The sequence below is a fragment of the Heptranchias perlo genome, chromosome 35 (assembly GCF_035084215.1).
Source record: "Heptranchias perlo isolate sHepPer1 chromosome 35, sHepPer1.hap1, whole genome shotgun sequence".
Classification (NCBI taxonomy): Eukaryota; Metazoa; Chordata; class Chondrichthyes; order Hexanchiformes; family Hexanchidae; genus Heptranchias; species Heptranchias perlo.
Genome location: NC_090359.1, coordinates 12,847,720 through 12,866,447, shown reverse-complemented (window position 1 = coordinate 12,866,447; position 18,728 = coordinate 12,847,720). Strand labels below are relative to the sequence as shown.

At 47.1% G+C, this 18,728-nt stretch overlaps 1 protein-coding gene and 1 non-coding gene across 2 annotated transcripts in view; both read left to right on the top strand.

The window, feature by feature from the left end:
- The window catches only part of LOC137302074 (zona pellucida sperm-binding protein 3-like), a 243,342-nt gene that overhangs the window by 18,919 nt on the left and 205,695 nt on the right, over positions 1-18,728 (top strand). The gene's annotated exons all lie outside the window — the stretch shown is intronic.
- trnad-auc (transfer RNA aspartic acid (anticodon AUC)) lies at positions 3,462-3,534 on the top strand. Its single transcript has one exon. It is a non-coding gene; the product is annotated as a tRNA-Asp (tRNA).

The following is an 18,728-nucleotide window of genomic DNA, read 5'->3' as shown; positions in this document are numbered from 1 at the left end:
GCGAATGGGACATGTGCCCAATAGAAACAGCGGTCGGAGCAGAACAAACTCAAAGGCATGAGATCGTGAAAGTGAATGTTAGAGTCGGCAATGCCGCAGGAAAGTGTCCATGAAATGGAAGGAGGAATGGAAAGGCGGCCTATTGATTGTGGAAGGAAGAAAAAGCTGGGAGAAGAGGCGGGTTTGAACTGTGGAACATCAAGTACAGGCATGTGAGAGTGCTGGGATTTGATGGAATAAATAGGTTTTCGCCACCAACAAAAAATGTTTTTCTCATGTATTAAATATTGATATATTGTTGCATTATATTCGCAAGCGTGGGAGAGAACAAAAGTAGCAGCGCACACTATGCGGTGACTCGGATTCGAACCGAGTTTGCTGCGGCCACAACGCAGAGTACTAACCACTACACGATCACGGCGCCTCACGTCAGTGGGTGAGACTCTGCTCGAACTATTTAAATAGCACCATTAACGTAGCGAAACGTCCCAAGGCGCTTCACAGGAGATTTTAAACAAAATTTGACCCCGAGCCACAGAAGGAGATATTAGAAGCAAAATACTGCCGATGCTGGAAATTTGAAATAAAAACAGAAAATGCTGTAAATAATCAGCAAGTCAAGCAGCGTCTGTGGAGAGAGAAACAGAGTTAACTTTTCAGTTCGATGACCCTTGGTCAGAAATGGAAAAAGTTGAAGATTAAACAGTTTTTAAGCAAGTCCAGCGTCAGGAAAAGGGATGGGGGAGGAAGGGGAGGGGAGGAAAGAACAAAAGGGAAGGTCTCTGATAGGGTGGGGGACAGGAGTGATTAAATAACAAAAGGGATGATGGTGCAAGGCAAGGAGGGTGGTAATGGGACAAGTAAAGAAACAAAAGATGGGTCCAGAGGAGCTGTAAATGGCAAAATTGGAACCACAATCAGCACTTGCTGTCCGAAAAAATGTGATCAGTGTTTATGATCTGAAGTTATTGAAATCAATGTTGAGTTCAGAAGGTTGTAAAGAGCCTGATCGAAAGATGAGGTGCTGTTTCTCGAGCTTATGTTGAGCTTCATTGGAACGGAGTAAGAGGCCGAGGACAGAGAGGTCAGAGTGGGAGTGGGACGGGGAATTAAAATGGCAAGCGACCGGAAGCTCAGGGTCACGCTTGTGGACTGAGCGGAGGTGTTCAGCAAAGCGATTACAAATAAATCGCTGTTTCACCTGGAAGGAATGTTTGGGGCCCTGGAAGGTGGGAAGGGAGGAGGTGAAAGGGCAGGTGTTGCATCTCCTGCACTCGCATGGGAAGGTGCCGAGGGGAGGAGAGCGAGTGTTGGGGGTGATGGAAGAGTGGACCAGGGTTTCCTGGAGGGAGCGGTCCCTTCGGAAGGCTGAAAGGGGAGGGGAGGGGAAGATGTTTGTGGTGATGGTGGAAGTGGCGGAGGATGATACGTTGAATGTGGAGGCTGGTGGGGTGGAAGGTAAGGACAAGGGGACCTACCGTGGTTCTGGGAGGGAGTGGAATGGATAAGGACAGAAGTGCAGGAAATAGAACGGACACAGTCGAGGCCAAGTCAACTGCAGTGGAGGGGAATCCTCTGTTGAGGAAAAATGAAGACATATCAGAAGTAGTGTTGTGGAAAGTGGCATCGTCAGAACAGACGCGACGGAGAAAGAAAAACTGTGAGAATGGGATAGAAACAGCGGTCGTAGCAGAACAAATAAGATCGTGAAAGTGAATGTTAGAGTCGGCAATGCCGTAGGAAAGTGTCCCTGAAATGGAAGGAGGAAAGGAAAGCCGGCCTATTGATTATGGAAGGAAGAAAAAGCCTGGAGAACAGACCGTTTTGAACTGTGGAACATCAAGTCCAGGCATGTGAGAGTGCTGGGATTTGAAGGAATGGATAGGTTTTCACCAGCAACAAAAAAAAATTTCTTTCATGTGCTGAAGATTGATTTCTTGCTGCATTCTATTCACAAATGTGGCAGAGGACAAAAGCGGTAAACAAAACTGTACTGTAACTCGGATTCCTGCGACCACAACGCAGAGTATGGACCAGGATACGATCACGGCGACGCACATCAGCTGTGGCAGTCGTGCCCGAACAACAGCAATGTCGCGCACGGTGCTGCTTGGAAAAGAAGGATGTTTGGTGATGTGGTTAAAGTACTAAGCACTTTAAATTCTGGCAGCGGTGGGATCGGAACCCATATCCCAACAGAGACTGGAGTTTTAATCCAGCGCCTTGGACCGCTCGGCCACGCGACCAATTGATAGTGTTTCCTCATAATTTGCTATCTAATGATTGAAATGCGGCTTTCTTGCTTTTTGACCTTTGAGTCGAGGATTTTCCATTGAACGAATAAAATAAATGGGCTTTCTGAGCAATGTTCATGCGACGAGGTGACCGAGTGGTTGAGGTGATGGATTCCTAATCCATTGTGCTCTGCACGCATGGTTTTTATCCCATCCGCGCCATTATTGCATTTACCGTTTGATGTGTTGGTTCCTTCCTTGTCTTCATCCAGAAGTCCTGGGCCTCGGTCCAATCCGAAGCCACGGTGGATGAATTTTGCATTGCTCGCTGAACTCTGCTCAAATCTGCAAAGTCCTGAGGTGTTGCGAGTGTGAGATGTGAATAACGTGAAGTATCAATCAAAGTGCACAATGACGCCCCGGGAAAGCGAGTATCTCTCCACAGATACTGCGATTTATTTATTTATCCAACTGTCATTGGCGAAATGACCGAATGTTTTTCTTTATATATCTGTATGGGTAAGGAAAACCCCATTTTGATCATTTCCAGGAAACAGTCAAGTACATAAATTAGTTTGTCAAACTCATAACGACCGCTGGGATTTGCTGATTGAAAATTTCAATGGAAATTGAGACCGTCACTCAGTATTGGAAAAAATATACCCGCTGGGGTTTCGGGGTTGTTATCGGTTTATTTATATCACTGAGGAACCCATTTTAAACTGGGTGAAGGTGGAAATCTAACGATGGATTTCAAATTTATCACCTTAACCACTGCTCAGTTAAAATCGCAATGAGTGATCGCTCGGTAACACAGCGTGCATCCAGCCCCCAACCCGTCTCCGTTCAATCACATTCTGATAGTGACAATCACCTGTTTATTTATTTTTTTTCTGTTCTATTTTTTCTCTGTAGTTTTGTAAGAAGAAGACAGCCGAAGACATAAAATTAAAAGTTGGCGTCTTAAAAATGCTTCCCCCTGTCGGGGAATTAAACCCCGGACGAAGGCGGGGCAACTCACCACGATAAGAGAGAAAGAAAGAACAGAAGAAAGACAGAGTTAGTTGTTCGTTGTCTAACAAAGAGATGGAAATGTGAAAGGTTCTGACAACAGTGGCCCGTGGACAATTAAACAAACTGTTATCAAATAAATAGTTAAAAGAAGTCCACTGACACATGAAGCATGTCGAACACCATCTGGGATGAGTGTACATTTAATACAGCAGTTCCTTGTTAGTATAGTGGTGAGCATCCCCCGCCTATCACGCGGGAGACCGGGGTTCAATTCCCCGATGAGGAATTTATAACTTTATCGCATTTAAAAGCTTCACTTTTGTTTATCTGCAGAAAATACAGTGTGGAACTGACTCAGAGTTGACTCCCATTTGCCTTACTTTAATTTTGCTGATGTTCCAGCGGTTTTAAAATCTGCTCTCTGCGTCACTCTTCACCTTGATGTTAAACTGGATTCTGTGATGGTGGGGATCTCGTGAGGAGGCCGAGATGGATCATCCACTCGGCACTTCTGGCTGAAGATGGTTGTCTCTCCGTGTGTCTCTCTCCTTTCCTCTGTCTGTCGGTCGGCCTCTCTCTGTTTCGGGCTGGTGACTGAGACCCGGTCTGTTCACATCGCGATTCTCCGTTTTATTTCTTGCCCATCATTGTGGTTCTCACATCGAGCTGAAAAGGGAGGCAGAGAGCAGATTTTAAAATCGCTGTGAGATCAAAATTTTGGAAGTGGGCAAGGCCGAGTCAGTTTTTCATTGTATTTTCCACATCTAATATTGCAGATAAATGAAAGTGAAGCTTCTCAAAGCAGCAATGACCTCCTTATCGGGGAATTAAACACCAGTCTCCCCGGTAACAGGCGGGGATACTCAGCACTATAGTAACAAGGAATTGGTCAAAGTTGGTTTTTCCTTATTCGTACAGATATATAATTAAATACATTCATTTATTTCGCAAATGACAGCTGCATAAATCAATAAATCGCAGTATCTGTGGAGAGATACTCGCTTTACCGGGGCGTCATTGTGCACTTTGATTGATACTTCACGTTATTCACATCTTACACTCGCAACACCTCAGGACTTTGCAGATTTGAGCAGAGTTCAGCGAGCAATGCAAAATTCATCCACCGTGGCTTCGGATTGGACCGAGGCCCAGGACTTCTGGATGAAGACAAGGAAGGAACCAACACATCAAACGGTAAATGCAATAATGGCGCGGATGGGATACAAAACCATGCGTGCAGAGCACAATGGATAAACAGACCATGACCTCAACCACTCGGTCACCTCGTCGCATGAACATTGCTCAGAAAGCCCATTTATTTTATTCGTTCAATGGAAAATTCTGGATTCAAAGGTCAAAAAGCAAGAAAACCACATTTCAATCTCCAGGTAACAGATTCTGAACAAATTAGTTATCAGGGGGTAGTGTGGCCGAGCGATCGAAGGCGCTGGATTAAGGCTCCAGTCTCTTCGGGGGCGTCGGTTCAAATCCCACCACTGCCAGAGTTTAAAGTGCATGCTTTTTTTAAGCAGATTACCAAACATCTTTCTTTTCCGAGCAGCACCGTGCGCGACATTGCAGTTGTTCGGGCACGACTGTCCCACCTGATGTCCGTTGCCGTGATCCTATCGTGGTTCATCCTCTGCGTTATGATCACAGTAACTTCGGCTCGAATACGAGTTTCAATACTGTTTCATTTACCTCTTTCATCCTTTGCCACATTTGCTAATAGAATGCAGCAAGAAATCAATCTTCAGCACATGAAAGAAATATTTTTTGTTGCTGGCGGAAACCTATTTGTTCTGTCAAATCCCAGCACTCTCACATGCCTGCACTTGATGTTCCACAGTTCAAACCCACCTGTTCTCCCAGATTTTTCTTCCTTCCACAATCAATAGGCCTCCTTTACTTTCCTCCTTCCATTTCATGGGCACATCCTGCGGCATTGCCGACTCTAACATTCACTTTCACGATCTCACACCTTCAAGTTTGTTCTGTTCCGACCGCAGTTTCTATTGGGCACATGTCCCATTCAGACCAATGTTCATTTGTACCTTGAAACCAGTCGATACATTTCTATCTGCGTGACCACTCGACAGACAAACAGGGCTGGCCTCTGGAAAGACAGTCGCCCGATTGCTCACGACATTTACTTGGGGAATCTTGTGATCCAGAGGATGGTAACTGAAGAACTGGTTTTTGTTTGATGCTTGTTGGCTCTTTTCTCTCAGCAGTTGAGTTGCGTGAGCGACGGGCAGCGCCACAGAGCTGCGAATGGCGGTTGATAGGTTAACATTTGTCAAGTTGCGGCGGTGCAGTAATATCCGATGAGAGATACTCGCTTAACCGGGGCGTCATTGTGCACTTTGATTGATACTTCACGTTATTCACATCTTACACTCGCAACACCTCCGGCCGCCAATCAGGACTTTGCTGATTTGAGCAAACAGAGTTCATCGAGCAATGCAAAATTCATCCACCGTGGCTTCGGATTGGACCGAGACCCAGGACTTCTGGATGAATATAATGAAGGAACCAACACATCAAACGGTAAATGCAATAATGGCACGGATGGGATAAAAACCATGCGTGGAGAGAGAGGTCGAGAGTGAGCATGTGGCGGTGCGTGGCGTTGAGCGTGGATCTCAGGAAGCGGCGGGAGCAGTGGTTGGAGGAACGCTGAATATCATGGAGATATCTGGAATCATGGGCGGATCCGAAACATGAAGGGTGGAATTTAAGTTGGAATCCACGTGGAATAAGTCGGAGCCGGACACAGTTGCTGAGGAAGGAGATGTGTCTGTGAAAGTGAGTTTCAGTAGAAACCTGATCAAACACTCTCTCTTCAGCAGCACCGACTCTCTCTACTTCAGAGCTGTCCTGGTCCGCAGTTCCATTTCATCCATCGCCTCATCCGGCGCTTCAGCGAAAAACTTTTTTCTTCCTTTCAGGTGTCAAGGACCACAAGTTTCAACAACTCTTCGATACCAACACCCCTCCCGATCCTTCTTCCCCTTCACTTTTCTCTGACCCCATCCCTCCCTCCAATCTCTTTGTCGTGTTTTCACCATTCCCCCTGACCTTCCCCTCTCTGACACCGAGCGTCAGTCCTCAGCAAAGGCCTCAGCTTCATCCCCTTACGCCCCCACCTCAATGAGTTTCGAGCTGGACTCGATGCTGAGCTCTTCTTCCGTGGCCTTCTCCTCCGCGCCCATTTCTTTGTCCAGGAGTCTTCCCCCCGCGCAGCGGACCCTTTCTCCCATCTTCAGATTTCTCGGTCCACCTGGACCCCTCCCTCTATCCTCTTACCCTCTCTTGATCTTTTCATTGTGAACTGCCGCCGTGACATCGGCCGTCTCAATTTCTCTGCTCCCATCACTCACTCTAACCTCCCTCCCTCTGAACTCTCAGCACTCCGTTCTCTCGAGTCTGACCCTGACATTGTCATTAAACCTGCTGACAAGGGCGGCTCTGTTGTTGTTGTGAGGTGAGTAGACCTCTACCTAACGGAGGCTGAACGCCAACTCTCCGACATCCTCCTACCTTCCCCAGGACCGTGATCCCACCACCCAACATCAATCCATAGTTTCGCAGACCATCACAGATCTCATCTCCTGTGGAGAACTTCTCCCCACAGCCTCCAACCTCATAGCCCCCAAGCCCGCTTCTACCTCCTTCCCAAGATCCAAAAACTGGACTGTCCCAGGAGATCCATCGTCTCAACCTGTTCTTGCCCCACGGAACAAATTTCTTCCTATTTCGACTCTTCTTTCTCTCCCGTCGTCCAGTTTATTCCGATCTCTATCCGCAACTCATCCGATGCCTTCCGCCACTTGAACAATTTCCAGTTACCCGGCCCTAACCCTCTCCTTTTCACCCAGGACGTCCAGTCCGTCTACACCTCCATCCCCCAACAGGACGGCCTGCGGGCCCCCTGCCTCTTCCATGAACGAAGGTCCAACCAATCCCCATCCTCCACCACCCTCCTCTGCCTGGCTGAACTTGTGGGATACGTGGAACATTCTTTGTTCCAGTCCTACTCAGGTCCCCTCCCTCACCTCTTTTTCCGGTACATTGATGACTGTATCGATGTCACTTCCTGCTCTCGCCCCAGTCAAGTTTGCTTCCAATTTTCACCCTTCCCCTCGCCTTCACACGGTCCATCTCCGAACCTTCCCTTCCCTTCCTCTTTCTCCATTTCCGGGGATAGGCTGTCAACCAATATCTATTATAAGTCCACCGACCCGCACAGCTACTTTGATTACACTTCCTCCCACTCCGCTTCCTGTCAGGCCCCTATTCCCTTCTCCCAGTTTCTCCATCTCCGTTGTGTCTGTTCTGGCGATGCCACCTTGCGCACCAGTATTTCTGATATGTCTTCCTTTTTTCTCAACTTAGGGTTCCCCTCCACTGTCGTTGACTGGGCCCTCGACTGTGTCCATCCTATTTCCTTCACTTCTGCCCTTTCCCATTCCACTCCCTCCCAGTACCACGGTAGGTCCCCCTTGTCCTTACCTTCCACCCCACCAGCCTCCACATTAAAAGTATCATCCTCCGCCATTTCCACCACGTCCAAGCGCGATGCCACCACCAAAAACACCTTCCCCTCCCCTCCACTTTCAGCATTCCGAAGGGACCGCTCCCTCCACGACACCCTGGTCCACTCTTCCATCACCCCCAACACCCGATCTCCTCCCCAAGGCACCTTCCCATGCGAGTGCAGGAGATGCAACACCTGCCCTTTCACCTCCTCCCTTCCCACCTTCCTGGGCCCCAAACATCCCTTCCAGGTGAAACAGTGATTTATTTGTAATCGCTTTGCTGAACACCTCCGCCCAGTCCACAAGCGTGACCCTGATCTTCCGGTCGCTTGCCATTTTAATTCCCCGTCCCAATCCCACTCTGACCTCTCTGTCCTCGGCGTCCGACTCCGTTCCAATGAAGCTCAACATAAGCTCGAGAAACAGCACCTCATCTTTCGATCAGGCTCTTTACAACCTTCTGAACTCAACATTGATTTCAATAACTTCAGATCATAAACACTGATCACATTTTTTTCGGAGACCAAGTGCTGGTTATGGTTCTAATGTTGCCATTTACAGCTCCTCGAGACCCATCTTTTGTTTCTTTGCTTGTCCCATTACCACCCTCCTTGCCTTGCACCATCACCCCTTTTATTATTCAATCACTCCTGCCCTCCATCCTATCAGAGACCTTTCCTTTTGTTCTTTCCTCCCCTCCCCTTCCTCCCCCATCCCTTTTCCTGACTCTGTGCTTGCTTAAAAACTGTTGAATCTTCAACCTTTTCCAGTTCTGACAAAGGATTATCGACCTGAAACGTTAACTCTGTTTCTCTCTCCACAGACGCTGCCTGACTTGCTGATTATTCACAGCATTTTCTGTTTTTATTTCAAATTTCCAGCATCCGCAGTATTTTGCTTCTAATATCTCCTTCTGTGGCTCGGTGTCAAATTTTGTTTAAAAAATCTCCTGTGAAGCGCCTTGGGACGTTTTGCTATGTTAAAGGCGCTATTTAACTAGTTCGGGCAGAAGCTTAGCCACCGAAGTGTGGTGCCATGATCGTATAGTGGTTCGTACTCTGCGTTGTGGCCGCAGCAACCTCGGTTCAAATCCGAGTCACGGAATAGTGTGCGCTGCTTCTTTTGTTCTCTCCCGCGCTTGCGAATCGACTGCAACAATATATCAATTTTTAATGCATGAAAAAAATATTTTTTGTTGTGTCGAAAACCTATTTATTCCATTAAATCCCAGCACTCTCACATGCCTGTACTTGATGTTCCACAGTTCAAACCCGCCTCTTCTCCCAGCTTTTTCGTCCTTCCACAGTCAATTGGCCGCCTTTACTTTCCTGCGTCCATTTCATGGACACTTTCCTGCTCCATTGCCGACTCTAACATTCACTTTCACGATCTCACGCCTTTAAGTTTGTTCTGCTCCGACCGCTGTTTCTATTGGGCACATGTCCCATTCGCACCAATGTTCATTTGTGCCTTGAAACCAGACGATACATTTCGATCTGCGTGACCGCTCGACAGACAAACACGACCAAAGCAGGGTTGGTCTCTGGAAAGACAGCCGCCCGATTGTTCACGCAATTTACTTGGGGAATCTTGTGATCCAGGGGATGGTAACTGAAGAACTGGTTTTTGTTTTGATGCTTGTTGGCTCTTTTCTCTCAGCAGTTGAGTTGCGTGAGTGACGGGCAGCGCGACAGAGCTGTGAATGGAGGTTGAAAGGTGCACATTTGGCAAGTTGGGGCGGTGCAGTAAGATCGGAAGTGTTCCGCCTTAATCTTAATAGTTCTGTTGAAACCTGTGATTGAATCGAGTAGAGGACAAATGTAAAGAGCGCCTGTGGGGAAAAAGGAGCGATTACAGGCCATGAGCGGAAGGTCTTTCAAATTCTCGTGGCGCAGGACGCTGTGTGCGGAAACGGCAGATTTTAAAGCGCGTGTGTCGGAAAGTAAAGTGCGATCTTGTGTGTGAGAAGAGCACAAGAAAGTTGTGCTTGAAGCTGCGCCCTTGAGGCAACTTGCAGGTTGTCAGGAAAACTGCGATAGTGAAACCTCAAAAATAAACCCAGAAACTGCTGGCAACACTCAGCAGGTCAGGTAGTATCTGTGGGGAGATACTCAAGTATTTATCCAATTCTCCTTTTAAAGTTACGATTGAATCGAGCTCCACCATCCTTTAAGGCAGTGCGTTCCAGATCATAACAATTCGCTGTGTAAAAACATCTCCCGATTTCCCTTCTAGTTCTTTTGCCAATTATCTTAAATCTGCGTCCGTTGGTTGCCGACCCTCCCGCCAGTGGGTGAAGTTTCTCCTTATTTACCCGATCAAAACCCCTCTTAATTTTGAACACGTGGATTACTTCTACCCTTAACCTTCATTGCTCGAAGCAGAACAATCCCAGGTTCTCGAGTCTGTCCACACAACTAAACCCCATCCCTGGTATAATTCTGGGAAATCTCCTCTCCATCCTCTCCAAGACCTTGACCTCCTTAATAAATTATAGTGCCCAGAATTGGACACAATACTTCAGATGAGGCCTGAACAATGATTTATAAACGTTTCACATAACTTCCTTGCTTTTGTACTCTATTTCTCTATTATTAAGCCAAGGAACCGGATGCTGTTTTAACGGTTTCACCAACTTGTGCTGCCACATTCAAAGATGTTGATGAAAACTGTCGAAACTTAACACTTCGCAAATACATTAACACCCAAACAAGTTGTACAAGGAGAAACTTTATTGAACCCCAACTTGTATACAAGTGGAAGTGCACTTCAAACAATGGTTGAGGGTGCAACTTCGCCGAGTCAATGAAACAGCTCATGTTCATACAATTCATTAGGCAACGCCCACCTGTTACAGAATATGGGCGTACATGTACATTCTTTATTGGCTCAGGTAGTTGGTCAATCAAGTAGTGAGCCAGCCCCCGAACATCCATAGCCATCACGTAGGCCTGAGCAGATTTCAGCTATTTTCTTTCTCGAAACATTCCTGTTCCTTGTCATCAGTAAGGCTGGAGCCAGTCTCAAGGCTTCATGGCCATTCATCAACTCTATTATTATTATATTCTGTCCTTATCTCAAGGAAGGCCAGGCTGTGCTAGGCCTAATTATCAACATAACAAGGCTCAAACGCAATTACACAATTGTGTTTGTGGCTAATCCTATCATGTGAATTAATAAAGAGTTAATATGGTCACGTATCCTTTCATGCACTTCCACAAAATTACCAGTAGCACATTGGGTGAGAACGGATAACACAGCACAGGCCGGGATGGCGGAGAGAGACAGATACACGGGTTGTGATCCGTAACTTTTTATAAACACTTCAGTTTATTTCACTCCGTGTCCAGAACAGTGTGATCTCCCCTGTATTTATACAGAGTGTAATGTATTGAATTGTCTCTTGGATCACACGGGGTGGTAGACGGGGGTCTGTGTGCGGAGGATTCGGGGGGTGAGATCTGATTCCCGCCCTCTTCTGGATTGAAAGGAGAAAAGAATGAATGAGAGAGAGAAGCGATGTGTGAGAAGGGATGATGGAAGAATTTGTCCATGAACCTGATTTAAGTTGCCCAAAAACAAGATAATATTAAGATATCATCAGCAGAACATTAATACAAGCTATAAAACAAAAGCAAAATACTGCAGATGCTGGAAATCTGAAGTAAAAACAGAAAATGCTGGAAATACTCAGCAGGTCAGGCAGCATCTGTGGAGAGAGTTCTGATGAAACGTCATCGACCTGAAAGGATGTTTCTCTCTCCACAGATGCTGCCTGACCTGCTGAGTGTTTCCCGCATTTTCTGTTTTTATTATTAATATAACCTGAGCTCTGTCGAGCGTTTGTTGGTCGATTCACTGATAAAGCTGGGAATTGAGGGGAAGCTGGTTCATGGCGAACCCCAGCTCTGAATCCCCCCGGCAGAGAGTTCAAGGAATGTTTAATATAAATGAGATTCAACGACAGTCTCAGAAAATCTCTCCTTGATGGTCGGTCTCATTCTCCCGAAGTGAGGAATGAGCGGGAGGGGCAATTCCACCCGGGGTTATATTTTATTCGAAGAGGATGACTCAAAGGCCAGTTTGATGTGGGGCCGAAATAGCTCATTTGGGAGAGCGTTGGACTGAAGATCTGAAGGTCCCTGGTTTGATCCTGGATTTCGGCAGTTTTGGGTTATTTTGTTTCTTCTTCTTTGGGTCGATTCTCGAACATTTATTTGCACTGACATTTTTCCGCGACACTGAACGGTTGGGGATGGAATCGAGAGACATCAAGGATATCTGTATTTATCTTTTATTTCTCTATTTCCTTCTGCCTTTCTCTCTGGTTTTTGTCTCTCTCGGTGCCCGATGAACATTTGATTTGATGCATTTGTCCTAAACTGATGCCTTTTCCACATCTCAGGGCGGTCAGACACGCTCTGTCTGTCTGTTACTGCTTGTGACCATTAACGGGAACAGGCCGCGAGTTAAACATTTATCAGCAAACCGCCAGAGAGATAACACAGCGGGAATAAAACACATTGCCTCACATTGTTAGACACCGAGTGACACAGATTGTAATGTGTGTCAGTAAACAGACCCGGAAAACAGAGTCCGAGAAAGGAAAGAAATACAGAGATAGAAAAGAGTCATAAAAAGAAAGAAAACCCTTTCTCCACCCCAACAACAACAACTTGCATTTATATCGCGCCTTTAACGGAGTAAAACGTCCCAAGGCGCTTCACAGGAGCGATTATCAAACAAAATGTGACACGGAGCCACATAAGGAGATATTGGGACAGGTGAGGTAGGTTTTAAGTGTCTTAAGGGAGGAGAGAGAGGTAGAGAGGCGGGGAGGTTTCGGGAGGGAAATCCAGAGCTTTGGCCCCAGTCGGTTGAAGGCACGGCCGCCAATGGTGGAGCGATGAAAATCGTGGATGCGCAAGAGGCCTGAATTGGAGGAGCTCAGAGATCTCGGAGGGTTGTAGGGGTGGAGGAGGTTACAGAGATAGGGAGGGGCGAGGTCATGGAGGGATTTGAACACGAGGATGAGAATTTAAAATTTGAGATGTTGGTGGACTGGGAGCCAATGTAGGTCAGTGAGCAGAGGGGTTCTCCTCCTGAACGGTGGTTTGAATGTTTGGGGGGCGAGGCTGTGATAAATATCTCGATTTAATATAATGATCCCACTTTTCAACTACCACCGAATTATTACAATGCTGACCTGGAACAATCTAGAACATACCGCAAAACAAGACATTAAGATCAATGGTCACTTTAGCAAGGAGTTTAAAAGATTCTTCGAAGAAGGAGAAGGCTCAAGAAACGGACTGTGAACATTTCATGACGGCCTATTTATTTGTGTCCAGGGAGAGGGATGAGACACATGAAATGTTTCACACATTTCAAATCTCCGCGGTCAGACTGGCGATTGTTTATTGATCAGGAAGATGGCTGGTAATAATCTGAGACCCAGTGAAGAGGTGAGAACAGAGCAGCAGGGAATGATCCCAGAACAATAGGAGCCAGCAGCTCACCGTCTGGTCCCTGTGTCAGGGACAATACACAACACCTCAGCTCCAGACCAGGAACAGAGAGCTGCTGTTAACGTGGCCCAGCCCTCGCAAACTGCTGGAACTGTGGGATGGAAATCAGACTTTGGGTCTCGGAGGCTGCTTTAGGGGCTCAGTGGCTAATCGAAAGAATGATTTCTATTAAAGAGCAGGGCTCTGCTCCATCACAGACTGATACTGTACAGTACATGGCAGAGTAAAGCTCCCTCTACATTGTGTCATCAAACACTCCGGGGGCAGGTGCATCAAGGGTGAGATCAAGATTAAATCTCCCTCTACACTGTCACAGAGGATGTCATTTGTGACTTTGACAAGGGCCGTTTCAGTACAGTGGCAGGAGTGGAAACCTGATTGGAGGGATTCAAACATGGTGTTATCGGAAAGATGGACACGCATTTTGGAGGCGAGAACACTTTGGGGAGGAAAGGGAGGTGGGAGATGGGGTGGTAGTTTGCAAGGACACAGGGGTCAAGGGTGGGTCTTTTATGAAGGAGGGTGATGATGGCAGATTTGATGGGGAGGGGGACAGTACCTGAGGCGAGGGGATAATTAACAATGTCAGCTAACATGGGGCCAGGAAGGGAGGTTGGGTGGTCAGTAGTTTGGTGGGAACAGGGCCAAGGGAGCAGGAGGTGGGTCTCATGGTCAAGAGAGCTCAGAGAGGGCATGAGGGGAGATAGGAGAGAAACTTGGTGGGCTCGGGGAAGGAAGGGGAGCGGCAGAGGCAGCTGAATGGATGGTCTCAATCTTAGTCACAATGAGGTCCATGAGCTCCTCGCACTTTTTGTTGGAGGTGAGGGTGGAGGACTGAGGGGAGTGGGGTTTAAGAAAACGGTTTTTTAGTGGAGAAGTGAAGCCGGGGGTTATCTTTACATTCCAGGATGATCCTGGAATAGTGAGCAGTTTTGTCAGAGGAGACAGGACCCGATAGTGCTTTATGTGGTCCAGCCAGATCTGGCGATGAATGGCCAAACCAGTTGTCCACCATAAACGTTCAAAGCTGTGTCCCTTGGACTTAGGGGAGCGGAAATGAGGGCAGACCCAGGGGGGACGACCTGGGTGAGGGGGAGTAATGGTTTTAATGGGTACAAGGGCATCAAAGGTGGAGGTGAGGGTGTGATTGAGCAAATCAGTAGCTGCAGAAATGTCGTGGTGAATGGAGGGCCAAAGGATGATAGCTGGGAATTTGAAAGTGCCGTTGTAAGTGACTTGGGGGAGAGTTTTTACCAGTGATGAACACAGAAGGAAGTGGGTTAGTCCCACTCCCCTGCTCTTTCCCCACAGCCCTGCAATTTTTTAAACGTCAAGTATTTATTCAATTCCCATTTGAAAGTTACTATTGAACCTGCTTCCACCTCCGTTTCAGGCAGTGCATTTCCGATCATAACAACTCGCTGCGTAAAAAAACCTCTCCTCATCCCCCCATGACTGTCTTTCAATTTAGCTTAAATCTGTGTCCGCTGGTTATTAACCATTCCGTCACTGGAAACAATTTCTCCTCACATCCTCTGTCAAAACCTTTCAGAATTGTGAATACCTCCTTTAAATCATCCGTTAACTTCGCGGGTGTGGTCTCAGTGCCCTTCCTGCTGGTGTGTTGCTGCCGTTCCCATGTGGTCTGGTGGGGAGGATTCCTGGTTTTCACCTACGCGACTGGGGTGCAACTCCCGGTGTGGGAATGTTGAACTTTTAACACAGCCTCCCAATTTGCCTGAAGTCCGTCTGCTGCTTCCTCTCTCGCATCTGTGTCAGTCCCACAATCACACTGAGAAATGAGGCAAACCACAGCTCTTGGAGGGACAGTGCACCAAAAACCCAGTCCCACAAGCTGAAGGGAAGCAAGCAACAATTTCCCGACAGGTCACTCAGCAGCTCATGGCCAAGTGTTTTACGACAATCCCTTGACCATTTACTGTAAAGCCCGAGTCTGAGTGAAACACAGACAGAACATTCTGGAAACACTCAACGGGTCGGGCCCCATCTGCGGAGAGAACGGACCAATTAACTGAGAGTCTCAATAAGATGAGGAACGAGACACGGCCCACTGTGGGAAACAAGGAACTTGCATTTGTATAGCACCTTTCACATCCTCAGGACATCCCAACGGACTGCACTGGAAGTTCAGTCACTATCGTTTAAAAAGAGAACGTCGCAGCCAAGTTGTGTCCAGCAAGATCCCCCAAACAGTGATGAGATATTGAGCAGATCTCCTGTTTGTTGGGTGCTGATGGTTGTGGGAAGAATGTTGGCCAGGACACCGGGAGAACTCCCTGCTCTTCACAAATTGCCACGGGATCTTTTACACCTCGGAGCAGAAAGAAGGGACCCCCATTAAACACCTCATTCAAAGGACAGCACCTCTCACGATGCAGCTCCCTCTGAGCACGAAACAGTCAGTCTGGATCATGTGTCCAAGTCCTGGAACGGGAGCTGGAACCCACACCCTTCTAAACACCAGCCTGACTCCCTGGCGTTACTCTCACCCTTGGCTAGTCATGAACCAGACTGTGCCACTCCCAGAGTAACTGATGACCACAGTCTCAGCCCTGGGTCCCGGTCTGCACCATAACCGCAGCCTGTTACCGCTCATAGAAAGTGGTGTGGGATTCCTGAGTTCATTCTGTGATGTGCATTGGGGGAGTGGGACTACATGGATTGATCTTCCATAGAGCTGGAAAGATTCGATGGGCCGAATGGCCTCATTCCGTGCTGTACCTTTCTATGATTCTATGATTCCATATGGGTGGAGAGGGATACAAGGAAGTGATCAGAGATGGCCTTATCCATGATTGACACGATCGGGAGTAGAGAGGCCACGTGAGATGGCAAGGTCGAGGGGGTGGCCATGAATATGGATCGGGGAGTTTCTATGCAGGGAGAGATTAAGGGAGGATAAAGTATCACATAATAGACTTGTTAGCAAAATTGAAGCCCATGGGATTAAACGGTCAATGGCAGCGTGGATACAAATTTGGCAAAGGAGCAGAAAACAGAGAGTAGTGGTGAACGGTTGTTTTTCAGACTGGAGGCAAGTATACAGTGGTGTCCCCCAGGGCTCGGTATTAGGATCACTGCTCTTTTTGATATATATTAATGACTGGGATTTGGGTGTACAGGGTATAATTTCAAAGTTTGCAGATGACACGAAACTTGAAAATGTAATAAACAATGTGGAGGATAGTAACAGACTTTAGGAAGACATGGACAGACTGATAAAATGGGTTGAAACATGGCAGATGAAATTTAATGCAGAGAATTGTGAAGTGATACATTTTGGTAGGAAGAATGAGGAGAGGCAATATAAACTAAATGGTACAGTTTTAAAGGGAGTGCAGGAACAGCGAGACCTGGGGGTGTAGTTACACAAATCTTTGAAGGTGGCAGGACAAGTTGAGAATGTTGTGAATAAAGCAAATGGGGTCCTTGGCTTTATTAATTGAGGCATTGAATATAAAAGCAAAGAATTGATACTAAACCTTTATAAAACGCTGGTTCGGCCTCAGCTGGAGTATTGTGTTCAATTCTGGGCACTAAACATTACGAAGGATGTCAAGGCCTGAGAGAGGATGCAGAGGTGATTTACTAGAATGGTGCCAAGAATGAAGGACTTCAGTTATGTGGAGAGACTGATTAAAGTTCCAGCTGAACTGCCCCATCAAACACTCCCAGGAGAGGTACAGCACGGGTTATATGCAGAATGAAGCTCCCTCTGCACTGTCAAATCAAACACTCCCAGGGCAGGTACAACACGGGTCAGATACACAGTAATGCTTCCTCTACTCTGTGCAGTTTAGATCTCGCCTCAGATTTCAGATGAAAGGTGGGTTTCCTGGACACTCTGCTGGTGTCTCTCTGTATCACTGTCATGTGGAAATGCCGGTGATGGACTGGGGTTGACAATTGTAAACAATTTTACAACACCAAGTTATAGTCCAACAATTTTATTTTAAAATTCACAAGCTTTCGGAGGCTTCCTCTTTCCTCAGGTGAATGTCAAGAAATCCTCGAACCTCTCACATTTATAAATCACAGAACAATACATGGTGATTACAGATAGTCTTTCCAACTGCCCGTTTCCAAGGCAACCAAAGTGTTCAGACAGATAGGTGTTACCGGCAGGGCCACCGAATATACAAACGGCCAGAACAAAAAAAAACAGAGAGAGAGAGAGGCAGAAACACAGAAACATCGGGAAGGAAAAGACAGCAATTGACCCGTTCTATTAAAAGCAGGTAACTGTTCGCTGGTGGGGTGAGGTGTAGCGTGACATGAACCCAAGATCCCGGTTGAAGCCGTCCTCTGTGTCTCTGCATCTCTGTACTCAGTTACACCGCTCTCCACCTCCCTCTGCTGGTGTCTCTCTGTATCTCTGTACTCAGTTACACCGCTCTCTACCTCCCTCTTCTGGTGTCTCTCTGTACTCAGTTACACCGCTCACTACCTCCCTCTGCTGGTGTCTCTCTTTATCTCTGTACTCAGTTACACCGCTCTCTACCTCCCTCTGCTGGTGTCTCTCTGTATCTCTGTACTCAGTTACACCGCTCTCTACCTCCCTCTGCTGGTGTCTCTCTGTATCTCCGTACTCAGTTACACCGCTCTCTACCTCCCTCTGCTGGTGTCTCTCTGTATCTCTGTACTCAGTTACACCGCTCTCTACCTCCCTCTGCTGGTGTCTCTGCATCTCTGTACTCAGTTACACCGTTCTCGACCTCCCTCTGCTGGTGTCTCTCTTTATCTCTGTACCCAGTTACACCGCTCTCTACCTCCCTCTGCTGGTGTCTCTCTGTATCTCTGTACTCAGTTACACCGCTCTCTACCTCCCTCTGCTGGTGTCTCTCTGTATCTCTGTACTCAGTTTCACCGCTCAGTCTGTCCCCGCAGCTCCTTCGGGAGTTCAATGATTTTGAAATGAAGACTTTTTCCTGTCTGACTTGTGAAGTTTGATCAGTGAAATGTTTGTGAAAGAGAAGGATTGAGAGCTTTTAGTGTGGGACATATATTGTTCAACGGAGAAACCACACGATTCCATAAATTGCGCAATGGTTTCTGCAGTGCAGCGGTTATGACATTTATCTCACACGCGAAAAGTCCCTGGTTCGATGCTGGGTAGGGACGTTATTTGGGAATTTGCTCCGCTTGAATCTCCAGGGTGAGCTTTTTCTCCTGTGGGAAGCGGGCGATAATTGGCTTTTCCTGTTAAATTTGGCCAGGGGTGCACCACATTCCTTCGGGGAAGAAGCGATTTGGGAGAAGGGATGATGTAAGAAAGTGCCCATGAACCTGATTAAATGAGGCCAAACACAAGATAATATTAAGATGTCATAAGCTGAACATTAACATAACCTGAGCTCCGAGATCTGACCGGGTCCCATTCCCCCAGAGGG